General features: G+C 42.5%; 1 protein-coding gene across 1 annotated transcript in view; it reads right to left on the reverse strand.

Moving 5' to 3' along the window:
* Positions 1-16699, reverse strand: part of HIVEP1 (HIVEP zinc finger 1) — a 285521-nt gene that overhangs the window by 229565 nt on the left and 39257 nt on the right. The gene's annotated exons all lie outside the window — the stretch shown is intronic.

Raw genomic sequence — 16699 nt, forward strand, 5'->3', positions numbered from 1 at the left:
AGCTAGCCTCTGAATGAAAGCTCACATGCACATCTCCAGAAAGCATTACGTCTACCTCCTCACTGACAAGGGACCTTACCAGGCTCAGCAGCACCAGTGCTGGAAGGGGAGGGCACCAATTAGATCATCAGCACTCTGTAATGTGAGCTTCACATGGCTCGGCTACATCATGCATCATTTTCTCTAATTAGTCATTTGTCAGTGAGAAAACAAATGCAGCAAAATGTTGTGTGAGCTCTTCCAACCATGGATTCAACATTAGGTTTGTGCAAACGCCTTGACACCTTGACATCCTGCAAGGGTGGTAGACAATAGACAGAGGATGTACAAGATGTGGTCCCTCCACTTCACTCATTACATTGCAGCAGAAGCAGTGGGTATAGTAGGGGTTCATTCTCATCTCTCTATTACAGGATGGATTTAAGGGTTAGTGCCGAGAAGAGGCAGGGTGCCATGAGTGCTGTCTGGAAGCATGAAGGAGGGTGGGCGCCTACCAGTGCTGGGGACATTAATGGGATGAAGGGGCACAGATCAAGCGGGATTCATGCAGTTGACAGTTTGGAAAAGACAAGAGGCGATACAGGATGGCTGAATAATGTGCAGCAAAAGGGGGAAGGAACTAACAGAGGGAAAAATATGAATGAATCTGGGAGGAGGAGCTTGGGGAAACCCCTATGAAACATAGAGCGCCTTACAGGAACCCAAGAGGATTAGAGCTGCGGGGAGACGCTCTCCACTTCATGCTGCTAGCCAGCGCCTCTTAGTCATACAAATACCCAAACTATTAACTCTTACAGACAATATATGGACTTGCAGACAAAAGGGCATGTTTACAGCTTGCTTTCACCATTACACAAAGGATTAGCAGACCTTTTTGATAGTAAATCCCCTTACATTTAAGGGTTTGACAGCAGTCTCAAGATTAATTTCTAAGTTTAAAGAACTTTTTAAATAAACATCAAAATGCCACATAAAAAAGGGGAAAAAATAATCAAGAAAAAATAAATAAAAATAATAAAATGAAAACATTCTGGTGTATTTACCATCAATGGAAAAATAAAAATAAATAGGGAAAAAATCAGGTAATTTCTCTTTGGGCAGTGTGAATAGTGTATTATAATGGCCTTCTAGTAATTTAGTCTGTTTCTTGCCATAATAAGAACGGTCACTTTTTTCAAAACGGAGAAGAACTCTTTCACTGCTGGCTTCGGGTGCATGCACACCCCGTTTTTGCAATACAGTTCCCATATCAGGTTTCTGATGAAATACAGATTCCTCAAAACCTGACTAAACTGTATCAAAACGTGTGTACAAAATATAACCCATATACGGTTGAAAACCTTATACAGTTTGAAAAATGGTGTCCCGTTGCATCCGTTTTTTTAAGAAAAAAAAACGTAAACGTTTTTAACTTTTCACTCCATTTTGAATAAAGTTTCACGTGTTTGATTGAAATTCCAAGAAAAGAAAACTGTGCAAAGTCAAAAACCGTAAGGTAAAAACCTGATGGAACCGTATGCACATACAGTTCTGTACGGTTCCCATAGACTCCCATGTTTAAAAAAAAAAAATAAAAAAAAAATAAAAAAAAACGGATACGGTTTACAACAGTTTTTCATCCGGAACAAAAAACGTGGTAGACTACGGTTTTGGGTACGGGTAAAAAAAACGGACAAAACCATATATGATGCAAAACGGACTAAACCGGATGATGCATTTGACATACGGTTTACAATGTTAAGTCAATGCACACGGTTTTCTATACAGTTCCATACGGCTTTTAACTTGGAACCATATACGGGAACTGTATAACAAAAACGTGGTGTGCATGCACCCTAATGCTAAATGGCAGATCAGGATGCTTTTCCACGCTGCATTCAGTAACAACATTCCGTCTTGTAAATTGGTAACTTTAAGTGTAAACAAAGTGTCTAAGGCAGTGTTTCCCAACCAGGGTGCCGCCAGCTGTTGCAAAACTACAACTCCCAGCATGCTCGGACAGCCGAAGGCTGTCCGGGCGTGCTGGGAGTTGTAGTTTTGCAACAGCTGGAGGCTCCCTGGTTGGGAAACACTGGTCTTGGGATTCCACTTAAAAAATATATACGGGGATATTTAAAACATGTGCCGCAAATTCCACAAAGGATTTTTCAAATGAAAAAAAAAAAAAAACAATCACAAAACACCCTAAGCATCACAGCATCCTTTGCAGTGCCAACACATGGTAAACACTGGCAGCACTTCATGGGCCACAAAGACTTAGTGGGGCCCCTCAGGTACTGGGTAAAATAGCAGTATATGGAATCCTCTCTCAATCTGCAACCAGGGCGTGCATATATATATATATATATATATATTAATTTTTTTATTATTATTATTTTATTTTTTTAAACCAAGAAGCGCTATTTTTGGTTGCTTACAGTGTAAGAAGTCATCCATCACTGAATAGTACTGCACCAGGAATGACGTCACCATTCTGGCAATCAGACGTCATCACTGATCTCCTTTGTTCCATTATACGCCTGTGTAACCACTAGACCTATACACATTGGAATATGTATATATATATATATATATATATATATATATATATATATATATATATCTCACTTTTCTTTATTTATCAAGCTATGCTGGGATAATTTAGTATGCCATGGGAGAGAACGTGGAGCAGATATCTGAGCGTCTTTCATTTCAGATGTGAAGATGATTTTCAAGGACAATGAGAGGAGACTGCCTCATTCCCACCTCTCTGCACCGAGTGTTGAGAATGGGAGGGACAGTGTGGAACACCAGGCATTAACACACTATCTTCTGGCATGCTTTCTGTTCAACTAGAATCTGGCAGATCACTGGAGCTTAGTACAAACCTTTATTCTTTTATACCTGACAGAATGCACAAGATATCATCTCCGTTTTAATTCCGAGAGAGAGAGAGAAGGATAAAAGGCTTAGCTAGTATGCATGTGTATATGCAGGCCCAGTAGATCGAACAGACGAGAAGTGAAAACACCAATTCTAAAGAGTCCCAACAATATTAAAGTCAGAATATAAACTGGTCACTTACAAAAACCTAAAACCTCAGGAACATGAAGTGACACCGCAGCAAAAGGTTTCCAGAGCTTACAATATGATGCACTGCAGACGCTGTACAATAGATGTACATGAAAACACACGCTGTACCTATACAATTAAAGAAAAATGGTTAGATACTATATATCTTCGCCAACTATGTGGGATCAACAATTGATATTTTCAGCACAAGGCAACCATTGTTCAAGGTCAGTTTGGCTTCCTCAGTGGCCGTTCTCCTTCTTTACACAATGCTATATAAGGTTGCCAGATTATTATATCTTATATAGACAAAGATAAAAGCTCAAAGTGTCCGTCAATTTCCAAGTGCATTTAAGAAGAAATCCATCTTATCCAAATTCACAAAACAGATTAAAGGGGTACTCCAGTGGAAAACTTTATTTTTTTTTCTTAAATGAACTGGGGCCAGAAAGTTAAACAGATTTGTAAATTACTTCTATGTAAAAGTCTTAATCCTTTCAGTACTTATTAGCTGCTGTATACTACAGAGGAAATTCTATTCTTTTTGAATTTCTTTTTTTTTGTCCTGTCCACAGTGCTCTCTGCTGACACCTCTGTCCATGTCAGGAACTGTCCAGAGCAGCATAGGTTTGTTATGGGGATTTTCTCCTGCTCTGGACAGTTCCTGATACGGGCGTTAGGTGCCAGCACAGAGCACTGTGGACATGACAAAAAAAAATAAAATAATTTTCTCTGTAGCATACAGCTGCTAATAAGTACTGGAAGGGTAAAGATTTTTTAATAGAAGTAATTTACAAATACTTTCTGGCACTAGTTGATTTAAAAAAAAAATTTACTCAATCTCTTGTCTCTTCTAAAGCTGACCACAAAAAGTCATGGTTTACCTCTGATGTCTAGAAATAAAATAAGATGTAAAGGAGAAGTACTCCCAAAATAAACCTTCAGTGAAGCTGGGCTATGTTTTCCATGCTCCACGACTAGCTTCAACTCTTTCCTAAATGGCTCATATAAAGTGGTCACCCAAGTTACAATATTTTCAACATACAACAAAGTCTCCTGGACCACTGTAATTTAATACCCTACTCAATAGGGATCGACCGATTATCAATTTGGCCGATATTATCGGCCGATAATCACGATTTTGGACATTATCGGTATAGGCAATTACCTTGCCGATATGCCGATAATACCCCGCCCTGCCCCCCTAGCCAGAGACGACCGTCACCCCAGCTGTCCTATTGCCTCCCCCCATCCTCTGCCCACATACCGCCACCGCTGCCCCATTGCCTCCCCCCATTGTCTGGCCACATGCCGCTGCCCCATCGCCTCCCCCCCCATCCTCAGCCCACATACCGCCGCCGCTGCCCCATTGCCGCCCCCCATCCTCTGGCCACATGCCGCTACCCCATCGCCTCCCCCCATCCCTGGTGTAGTAATTACCTGTTCCCGTGGTCCGCGATCCTTCTGGCTCCTGCGCTGTTGCTGTGCGCTGCGTAATGACGAGTGACGTCCCCAATGCGACGTCACCGTCAGTCCGTGCAGTGACAGCGCAGGACGCCGACGGAGCCAGAAGTATCGCGGACCCCCGGGAACAGGTAATTATAACACAGGGGATGCGGGGAGGCGATAGCGGTATGTGGGCAGAGGCTAGGGGGGCGGCGGTATGTGGGCAGAGGATGGGGGGGGGGCGGCGGCAGTATGTAGGCAGAGGATGGGGGGAGGGAGGCGATGGGGCAACTGTGGTGGTTAGACTCAGGACCCCAGGACAGGCAGGGGAGAGAAGCGGCGGCAGTCTCTGGCCCGGCAAAATGCGCTGCAGTTCCTCGATTTAAAGTGCCCGCTTTAAATCATTGATCTGCAATGGCTTCAGCCCGCCGGGGGTTGAAATAGCCGATAACTTATACTGGAATATCGGTATAAGTCATCAGCTATTGGCCTGAAAGGCGACAGGTTATCGGTATCGGCCCTAAAAAAATCGATCCCTAATACTCAACATACAATGCTACAGACAGTCCAGATTTGGAGCATGTGTGAATAGCTAGAAGATGCGATCAATTAGGATGTGCATGCTGTTGGAAGAAAACAACATAAAAGGGCTTGTTCACACGGAGGATTTGATAGAGAACGTGCAGAGTGTTTCCCACTGCGAGTTTGAGCAGGGGCAGACTAACCGCAGGCAGAAAACATACTGCAAGTTCACAGTCAAATCTGCTCGTGTCAACTCTGACTGCCATTGACTTCAATGGGTAGCAAAATCTGCTACAGCAAAACTGCAGCAGAAAATACGCACGTGTGAACGTACCCTAAGGGATCGTTCACACGGGTGGATCCAGAGCGTATTTTACTCTGCGGATCCATCGACTATGGACTAAAAGTGTGCCTCCAGACGTGCCTGGTCAGAGCGGCAGTCCACAGCTACGATCAGACACACTACTGCGATGTGCAAGTTGCCGTGCGCATGTGCGGTGTACTCACACACATCGCGGGCGCTTCCCCTGCTCCCTGAGCTAGGCCGAGAGAAGCCGCGATCTGTGAGAGTATACTGCGCATGGCGACTCGCACATCACAGTGTGACTGCTCATTTCGGCAGATTGCCGCTCTGAGCAGGCACATCTGAGGCACACTGTAGGGGTCCATCATCGGTACATCCGCAGCTTAAAATATGCTGTGGATCCACCCATATGAACATGCCCTTAGGGTAGGGGTCTTACAGAGCGCCTCCGCAGCATATTTTTGCAACGACAGCAGTCATTGAGTGAGCTCCCTGCTGCAGCTGGGTAGCTCTGTGTGTCCACTCGTAGCAGCGAAGTTCCCACTGGTAGTCACAATGGGACACACAGAGCTACCCAGCAGCAGCAGGGAGCTTGCTCTTGTGACTGCAGAAGTTATTGCCTTATTTCACACTGTGGATGAGCTTCGTGTGACCCTAACCGTAGGCCGGATTCACACGGCAGAATTTCTGAACTGAATTCAGCATGAATTTATAACCCATTCACTTTAATGGAATTCCTGCAGCAGAAATTCTCCTGTGTGAAAGGGAAAGCAGAATCCCATTGAAGTGTATTGGCTATAAATTCATGCACAATTTTCATGCAGAATTCAGTGCAGAAATTCTGCCGTGTAAATGTAGGCTTAGGGTACGTTTACACGAGCGGACCAACAGCGTATTTTACACTGCAGATCCGCCGCTGAAGGACCGCTGCATGGCGGCTTTACAAGTGCCTGCTCGGAACGGCAATATGCCGCTACGAGCAGACACACTGCGATGTGCGAGTTGCGGCACATGCACAGCGTACTCACACACATCGCGACCGCTCCCTCTGCTCCATGATGTGGAGCGATGCGACTCACACATCGCAGTGTGTCTGCTCGTAGCGGCGTATTGCTGCTCCGAGCAGGTGCACATAAAGCCACTATGCAGGGGTCCTTCAGCGGTGTATCTGCAGCATAAAATACGCTGTGGGTCCGCTCGTGTGAATGGACCCCTACAGTGTCTCTGATGTGCCTGCTCGAAGCGGCAATCCGCCGCTAGGAGCAGACACACTGCGCTATGAGTCACTGTGCGCATGCTCAGTATACTCGCACACAGTATACTCGCACACATCGAGTACAGTGTACAAGTACACTGCGATGTGGGCGAGTACACCACGCATGCGTGCGGAGACTCGCACATCGCAGCAGTGTGTCTGCTCGTAGCGGCGGATTGCCACTCTGAGCAGTCACATCTGAGACACACCGTAGGGGTGCATCATCGGCAGATCCGCAGCGTAAAATATGCTGCGGATCCGCCCTTGTGAATGAGCCTTAAGGCCAGATTCACACGGCAGAATTTCTGCAATGAATTCTGCACTGAACTCTGCATGAATTTATAGCCCGTTCACTTAAACCCCTTAAGGACCAAAGGTTTGTTCATTTTTTGCACTTTCGTTTTTTCCTCCTCACCTTATAAAAATCATAACTCTTTAAATTTTCCACCTATAGACCCATATGAGAGCTTGTTTTTTGCTCCACCAATTTTACTTTGTAATGACATCAATAATTTTACCACAAAATCTGCGGCGAAACCAGAAAATAATATTTGGAGGGACTTATTTGAAAAACAAAACTGCATTATTGGTATGAGGGTATTTTCTGTGCCATGATCTGAAGTTTTCACCGGTACCATTTTTGTTTTGATGGGATTTTTTTATTGGTTTTTATTTTATTTTTTTAGAGAATACAAAGTTACCAAAAATACGCAATTTTGGACTTTTTTTTTTTTTTTTTTTTTTTTTTACATATACGCCATTGACCGTGCGGCGATACCACATATGTTTATTTTAATTATGTTTTTATATTTTTATATCAAATTTGGGTAAAGGGGGGTTTTAAACTTTTAATTAGGAAGTGGTTAATGTGTGTTTTTTTTAAACTTTGATTTAAAAAAATATAAATATTTTTTTTAGCACTTTTAGTCCCCTTAGGGGACTTTTAGGAGGAATCATTAGATGCTTCATACAGATCCATGTGGTTCTATAGAACTACATTGATCTGTGTGCTCTGCGCTCGGTTGATAAAGTCTGGTCCAGCCAGGCTTTATTATTCTCAGAGCCGCAGCAGCCGCAGAAGAAGAGGTAAGCCCTCTGGCTACCTCAGCAGTGGATCCTCCCCCCACGATCGGGCTGCTGGGGGGGGGGGGGCATCCACCCCACTGGACCACCAGGGAGTATTTAAATGTCCCTTTAAACGTTGCTGTCCGCTTTGACAGTGGCGATCTAAAGGGTTAATAGCCAGCCATGGCGATCGCTGCATGTCAGCTATTAAAGGGGTATTCCAGGCCAAAACTTTTTTTTATATATCCACTGGCTCCGGAAAGTTAAACAGATTTGTAAATTACTTCTATTAAAAAATCTTAATCCTTCCAATAGTTATTAGCTTCTGAAGTTGAGTTGTTGTTTTCTGTCTAACTGCTCTCTGATAACTCACGTCCCGGGAGCTGTGCAGTTCCTATGGGGATATTCTCCCATCATGCACAGCTCCCGGGACGTGACATCATCATTGAGCAGTTGATATATATAAAAAAAGGTTTTGCCTGGAATACTCCTTTAATGCCGGCCCTCAGCTACAAGAATTAGCGGGCTCGAGTTGGGAGCCCGCGCCATATCCTGTTAACGGTACAAGGACGTATATACACGTCCTTAGTGGTTAACCAGTTAATGCAATTCCTGCTGCGGAAATTCTTCAGCAGAAATTCTGCTGTGTGAATGGGACAGTGGAATCCCATTGAAGTGTATTGGCTAGAATTTCATGCAGAATTTTCATGCAGAATTCAGTGCAGAAATTCTGCCGTGTGAATCTGGCCTACGGGTACATTTATACCTGTACATTTTGCTGCAGATTTTCTGCGGCTGATCTTCCTACCCATTGATGTCAATGGGTAGGAAAATCAGCAGCAGAAAATCTACAGCAAAATAAGCATGTGTGAACATACCCTTACAAAAGAGCATGAACCAATTCCGTAGCGCCTCTCTATAGTACACAGAGATACTAGATGTTGTGTACTGCTCTTTACTGTACTGTACAGGACACTGAAAAAGCTTCTGTCCTTTACATATAAAAGTGTTTATTGCTTTAAATCACTTTCTATGTAAGGATTTGCTTCATCTGTTTATTATTATCCTGTAAAAACTGTATTTCTGGTCAAATACCTGTCCCAGATTTTCTTTGTAACTATGGAGGTAGAAACTTTTCTTCTAACTAAAATATTGTAGGACACTGTTATTATTCACCTTTATTTCTGTTATCAGATATACAGTATAGGAGAATTATTAAAACCTGAGTAGAGGAAAACTGGTGCAGTTGCCCATAGCAACCAGATTGCCTCTTTCATTTTAAAAAGGCCTCTGAGAAAAGACACAATCTGATTGGTTGCTATGAGCAACTGCACCATTTTTACTCTACATAGGTTTTGATAAATCTGCCCATAGTGTGTATATGGGATGGCTCATGTCTACGTGGACACAAATAGTTCATTTGAAGATAATGATGCCTCTCTAGAACCCCTTAACCCCTTAAGGACCGGGGGTTTTCCGTTTTTGCACTTTAGTTTTTTCCTCCTTACCTTTAAAAAATCCTAACCCTTTCAATTTTGCACCTAAAAATCCATATTATGGCTTATTTTTTGCACCACCAATTCTACTTTGCTGTGACATTAGTCATTTTACCCACAAATCTACGGCGAAACGGAAAAAAAAGTCATTGTGAGACAAAATTGGAAAAAAACTGCATTTTGTAACTTTTGGGGGCTTCCGTTTCTACACAGTACATTTTTCAGTAAAAATTACACCTTATCATTATTCTGTAGATCCATACGGTTAAAATGATACCCTACTTATATAGGTTTGATTTTGTCGTACTTCTGTAAAAAATCATAACTACATGCAGGAAAATTTATATGTTTAAAATTGTCATCTTCTGACCCCTATAACTTTTTTGTTTTTCCGTCTATGGGGCGGTATGAGGACTCATTTTTTGCGCCATGATCTGAAGTTTTTAGCCGTACCCTTTTTGTATTGATCGGACTTGTTGATTGTTTTATATCATTTTTTCATGATATAAAAAGTGACCAAAAATGCACTATTTTGGACTTTTGAATTTTTTTTGCACGTACGCCATTGACCGTGCGGTTTAATTAACAATACATTTTTTTAATTCGGACATTTCCGCACGAGGCGATACCACATATGTTTATTTTTATAAACAGTTTTTTTTTTTAATGGGAAAAGGGGGGTGATTCAAACTTTTAATCGGGGAGGTGTTAAATGATCTTTATTCACTTTTTTTTTTTTTGCAGTGTTATAGCTCCCATAGGGACCTATAACACTGCACACACTGATCTTTTACATTGATCAGTGGTTTCTCATAGGAAACCAGTGATCAATGATTCTGCCGCTTGACTGCTCATGCCTGGATCTCAGGCACTGAGCAGTCATTCGGCGATCGAACAGCATGGAGGCAGGTAGGGATCCTCCGGCTGTCTTGTAAGCTGTTCGGGATGCCGCGATTTCTTCGCGGCTATCCCGAACAGCTCCCTGAGCTAACCGGCATGGTTTCACATTCACTTTAGACGCAGCGTTCAACTTTGAATGCCGCGTCTAAAGGGTTAATAGCGCGCGGCACTGCGATCACTGCCGCGCGCTATTAGCCACGGGTCCCGGCCGTTGTTATAGGCCGGGCCCGACCCGCTATGATGCGGGGCCACGTCGTGGCCCCGCGTTATAGAAAGGGAAAGGACTCAGGACGTACCGGTACGTCCTTGGTCCTTAAGGGGTTAAGGACAGGCCAATTTTATTTTAGCATTTTCGTTTTTTCCTCATTGCCTTCTAAAAATCTTAATTCTTTTATATTTTCATCCACAGACCCATATAAGGTTTTTTTTTTACGCAACTAATTGTCCTTTGTAATGACATCACTCATTTGACCATAAAATGTATGGTGCAACCCAAAAAATATTATTATTTGAGTAGGAAAATTGAAAAGAAAATCACAATTTAAAGAGGTTATCCACTATAAGGTGATTTTAGTATGTACCTGGCAGACAGTAATGGACATGCTTAGGAAGGATCTTGTCTTGGGGCTAAATGGCTATGTTGTGAAATTACCATAATACTGTTGCTAGCTTTTTGTGAATTAGTATTTCCTGTTTGACTTTTCTTTTTGACTACAAATCCCACAATTCCATTTTCCTCCCTCACACACATCAGCCTCCCCACCCCTTGAAACATAAATGAGCTGCATCCATTCAAAAAACCTGTGGTTTTCAATCAAGGTGCCTACAACTGTTGCATTAGTTGCAGATTGATCTCTCTCCCACCAAGCGATCCCTACACCCATTGAAGCAGACAGGCTCACTGTCATCAGCTGACTTGTGAGTCAGGTCTCGGCCGCATTGCAAGCTGGGAAAAATCTGACACAACAGTCATTTTGTATGCTGATAAAAAATAAATATTGGGGTGAAAATCACAGAAGAATTGTGAGAAAACCGTCACACAGGTACAGACACTATATTACACTAACTTTACAGCCCCTGTAGCATAGCGAAATAAAAAAAAAATCCTGGAATACCCCTTTAACATATTCTGGAGGGTTTCTTTTCACGCTGTACACTTTATGGTAAAAATTGCATGTTTTCTTTCCTCTATGGGTCAATACAATTAAATGGTTACTCCGATCCCCAGCGTCCGGAACTCAATGTTCCGAATGCTGTGTGGGGGCTTCAGTGTTCATGCACGCAACCTCGTGACATCAAGGCCTGCCCACTCAATGAAAGTCTATGGGAAGGGGGCGCGACGGCCGTCACGCCCCCTCCCATAGACTTGCATTGAGGGGGCGGAACGTCACATGACAGGGCGTGACATCACGAGGGGGCGGGCGTGAACTCAATGTTCCGGATGCTGGGTAGCGGAGTAACCCTTTAAAATGATACCCATGGTTATATACTTTTCTATCACTGCTATCTGTACGCTTTTTGGGATAAAATGGGAAAAAGGGGCCATTTATATTTTTTGGGGGGAGGGGCTTGCTTTTAATTTTTTTATTTTACACTTTTATAGTATCCATAGGAGACTATTTATAGCAACCATTAGATTGCTTATACTGTTCAGTGCTATGCATAGCAATGTGCATAGATATGCACAATGGCCCAGATTTATCAAACTGTGTGAGAGAAAAACTGGAGTGATTTCCCCACAACAACCAATCACAGCTCAGCTCATTGGTTTCTGTAGAAAAATCACACAAGTTTTTCTCTCACACAGTTTGATAACTCTGGGCCAATTTGTACATAGACACTTGAGAAGTTTGCTTGAGATCAGCCACCTCTGATGTATATGAAGCTATTGCCTTCTCATTTACCTATACCCAACAAGCTACCTAACAATAAATACATCTCTGATGTGTTTGAAACAAATGTTCCCTTGTTTATCTATAGCATATATATTATATATATATATATATATACATACATATACATACACACAGTGGTCCCTCAACATACGATGGTAATTCGTTCCAAACGAGCCATCGTTTGTCGAATCCATCGTATGTTGAGGGATTCGTGCAATGTAAAGTTTAGGAAGCTGTACTCACCTGTCCCCACCGCTCCCGATGGTGACTCCGGGCCTCCGCTGGGCTCTCCTGGTCTTCTCTGGTCCTCTGCTGTCTTCTCTGCTGTCTTCCACAAGGCCTTACTGGGCCTGCGTAGCGACGTCATTACGCCGCTGCGTACGCCATTCCTATTGGATGACGTGCGCAGCAGCGTATTGACGTCATCGGAGAGGACCGAGAAGACACCGGAAGACCAGCGCTGGACCCGGAGGGCACCCTGGAGCATCGTGGAGGGGTAAGTAATACTTACCGCACCACACAGGGAACATTAAGCTGCTATCCGGCAGCAGCTTAAGCATTTTGCTCTGCCGGATAGCACTTAATGCGATGGCCCCGACATAAAAAAGCATTGTATGTCGATGCTGACATCGACATGCGATGGCCTCTGAGAGGCCATCGTATGTCGATTTGATCATATGTCGGGTCCATGGTAGGTCGGGGGGGGGTCACTGTGTGTATATATATATATATATATATATATATATATATATATATATACATACACACACACACACACACACACACATATGCATATATATAGGGTGGGCCATTTATATGGATACACCTTAATAAAATGGGAATGGTTGGTGATATTAACTTCCTGTTTGTGGCACATTAGTATATGTGAGGGGGAAACTTTTCAAGATGGGTGGTGACCATGGCGGCCATTTTAAAGTCGTCCATTTTGAATTCAACTTTTGTTTTTTCAATAGGAAGAGGGTCATGTGACACATCAAACTTATTGGGAATTTCACAAGAAATGATCATGTGCTTGGTTTTAACATAACTTTATTCTTTCATGAGTTATTTACAAGTTTCTGACCACTTATAAAATGTGTTCAATGTGCTGCCCATTGTGTTGGATTGTCAATGTAACCCTCTTCTCCCACTCTTCACACACTGATAGCAACACCGCAGGAGAAATGCTAGCACAGGCTTCCAGTACCCGTGGTTTCAGGTGCTGCAGAATGGGCAAAACAAAAATTGGAACAGGACCTTCAGTTTACGCAGAAGATTTTGTTCAGTGATGAGGCAAACTTTTATATGAATGGTGAAGTTAACAAACAAAACCACCGCTATTGGTCTGACACTAACCCACATTGGATAGATCCCTCCAAGACTGTTGGAACACAAGAATTGATGGTATGGTGTGGTATATGGGGTACAAAGATAGTGGGGCCATTCTTCATCAATGGAAACCTCAAGGCCACTGGATATGAGAAATTGCTACATGATGATGTGTTTCCCTCTTCATGCACTGAAGCTGGCACATTCCCTGAGTTTTTCCAGCAAGATGGTGCACCACCACGTTATGGGTGTCAGGTCCGAGCATTCCTAGATGAACAGTTTCCTGGAAAGTGGATTGGTCATCGTGGGCCAGTTGAATGGCCCCCAAGGTCTCCCAATCTGACCCCCTTAGACTTTTATCTTTGGGGTCATCTGAAGGCAATTGTCTATGCTGTGAAGATACGAGATGTGCAGCACCTGAAACTACGGATACTGGAAGCCAGTGCTAGCATTTCGCCTGTGGTGTTGCTATCAGTGTGTGGAGAGTGGGAGAAGAGGGTTGCATTGACAATCCAACACAATGGGAAGCACATTGAACACATTTTATAAGTGGTCAGAAACTTGTAAATAACTCATGACAGAATAAAGTTACGTTAAAACCAAGCACATCATTGTTTTTCTTGTGAAATTTCCAATAAGTTTGATGTCACATGACCCTCTTCCTATTGAAAAAACAAAAGTTGAATTAAAAATGGACGACTTCAAAATGGCCGCCATGGTCACCACCCATCTTGAAAAGTTTCACCCTCACATATACTAATGTGCCACAAACAGGAAGTTAATATCACCAACCATTCCCATTTTATTAAGGTGTATCCATATAAATGGCCCGCCCTGTATGTATATTATTCATATACACACACACACACACACATTATACACTTGAGCAGCTCAGCCACCATGAGGCATATGAAGCAATTGTTTTTCATCATCTATAGCCAGGTTACCTCAGACATGCCCGGTTAAGCTCTGCTATATCTTTTCTGAGCCATAAGAAGTAAGTGCTTCCTCATCTACTGTATCTATCTATCTATCTATCTATCTATCTACACACACACACACACACACACACACCTCAATGGGGGAGATTTATCAAAGTTGTCTATGTCCCGCATCAATATTAGACCCAAACTACAGAGGGTTAGGTTGGTCTATTGTGCGCCTAATTTATCAAAAGTCGCATGGCTTGATAAATTCTGCGCATGGACTTCAGGATCTATGCTTTAGACTGTATTTAAACCTGCTCCAACATGGTCTGACATTTCAGTGTACTTTCAGCAGATGTGACTTGTCGCTGAAAAGTCGCTTTTGATAAATTCAGCACTAATGCATTTTTATGTCTATAATAGACTAGAATCCATCATGTTCTAAAAACCCTCTAAAGCAAAAGTTGCAGGAAAGTCGCCCATATTTAGACTGCAACTTTCTGTACGATAAATTTAGACAGGAAAAACCAGTCTAAATCCTTTGATTAATCTCCCCCATTGTGTGTATGTATGTGAGTATGTTCAAGCATCAAGTCCAAACGGCTAAAGATATTAACATAAATCTATGACCACTTAAAATAAAGGATAGTTAATTTAACCCTTACCTACCCCCATTTGTTAGGGTCGGGGGCTTTGTTTAACCCCTTAAGGACTCAGCGTTTTCAGTTTTGGCATTTTCGTTTTTTCCTCCTCACCTTTTAAAACTCATAACCCTTTAAATTCTCCACCAAAAAATCCATATTATGGCTTATTTTTTGCGCCACCAATTCTACTTTGCAGTGAAAGTCATTATACCCAAAAATCCACTGCGAAACGGAAAGAAAAATCATTGTGCGACAAAATTGAAGAAAAAAACACCATTTTGTAATTTGGGGGGCTTTCGTTTCTACGCAGTCCATTTTTACACCTTATTATTCTGTAGGTCCATACGGTTAAAATGATACCCTACTTATATAGGTTTGATTTTGTCGTACTTCTGGAAAAAATCATAACTACATGCTGGAAAATTTATGTTTAAAAATGTCATCTTCTGACCCCTATAACTTAAATTTTTCTGCTTACAGGGCAGTTTGAGGGCTCATTTTTTGCGCCGTGATCTGAAGTTTTTATCGGTACCATTTTTGTATTGATCGGACTTTTTGATCGCTTTTTATTAATTTTTTAATGGTATAAAAAGAGACCAATAATACGCTATTTTGGACATTTGAATTTTTTTATGTGTACGCCATTGACCATGTGGTTTACTTATTGATATATTTTTATAATTCGGACATTTACGCATGCAGCGATACCACATGTTTATTTTTATTTACACAGTATATATATATATATATATATATATATATATATATATATATATATAGGAAAAGGGGGGTGATTCAAACTTTTATTAGGGAAGGGGTTAAATCACATTTGTTAACACTTTTTTTCCCCTTTTTTTTTGCAGTGTTATAGCCCCCATAGGGACCTATAACACTGCACTAGAGATGAGCGAACTTACAGTAAATTCGATTCGTCACAAACTTCTCGGCTCGGCAGTTGATCACTTATCCTGCATAAATTAGTTCAGCTTTCAGGTGCTCCGGTGGGCTGGAAAAGGTGGATACAGTCCTAGGAAAGAGTCTCCTAGGACTGTATCCACCTTTTCCATCCCACGGGAGCACCTGAAAGCTGAACTAATTTATGCAGGAAAAGCCATCAACTGCCGAGCCGAGAAGTTCGTGACGAATCAAATTTACTGTAAATTCGCTCATCTCTACACTGCACACACTGATCTTTTACATTGCTCACTGGCGTGTATTAACATGCCATAGATTAGTGTTATTGGCGCTTGACTGCTCCTGCCTGGATCTCAGGCACTGAGCAGTCAATCCGATGGGGACACTGAGGAGGCAGGTAGGGATCCTCCTGGTGTCCCGAAACTGTTCGGAACGCCGTGATTTCATTGCAGCGGTCCCAAACCACCTGACTGAGCTGCCGGGACACTTTCAGTTTCAGTTCAGACGCGGCGGTCAACTTTGATCGCCGCATCTGAAGGGTTAATACAAGGCATCACCGCGATCATCGGTGATGTCCTGTATTAGCCGCGGGTCCCGGCCGTTGATGGCCGCCGGGACTGACCCAATATGACCCCATGTTATATCACGGGAGCCTGCGCAGGACGTAAATATACGTCCTGCGTAGTTGTGGAGTTAAAGGGGTACTCTGGTGGAAATTTTTTTTTTTTTTTTTAAATCAACTGGTGCCAAAAAGTTAAACAGATTAACAGATTCGTAAATTACTTCTATTAAAAAATCTTAATCGTTCTAGTACTTATTAGCTGCTGAATACTACAGAGGAAATTATTTTCTTTTTGGAACACAGAGCTCTCTGCTGACATCATGACCACAGTGCTCTCTGCTAACACCTCTGTCCATTTTAGGAACTGTCCAGAGCAGCATATGTTTACT

The sequence above is a fragment of the Hyla sarda genome, chromosome 5 (assembly GCF_029499605.1).
Source record: "Hyla sarda isolate aHylSar1 chromosome 5, aHylSar1.hap1, whole genome shotgun sequence".
Lineage (NCBI taxonomy): Eukaryota > Metazoa > Chordata > Amphibia > Anura > Hylidae > Hyla > Hyla sarda.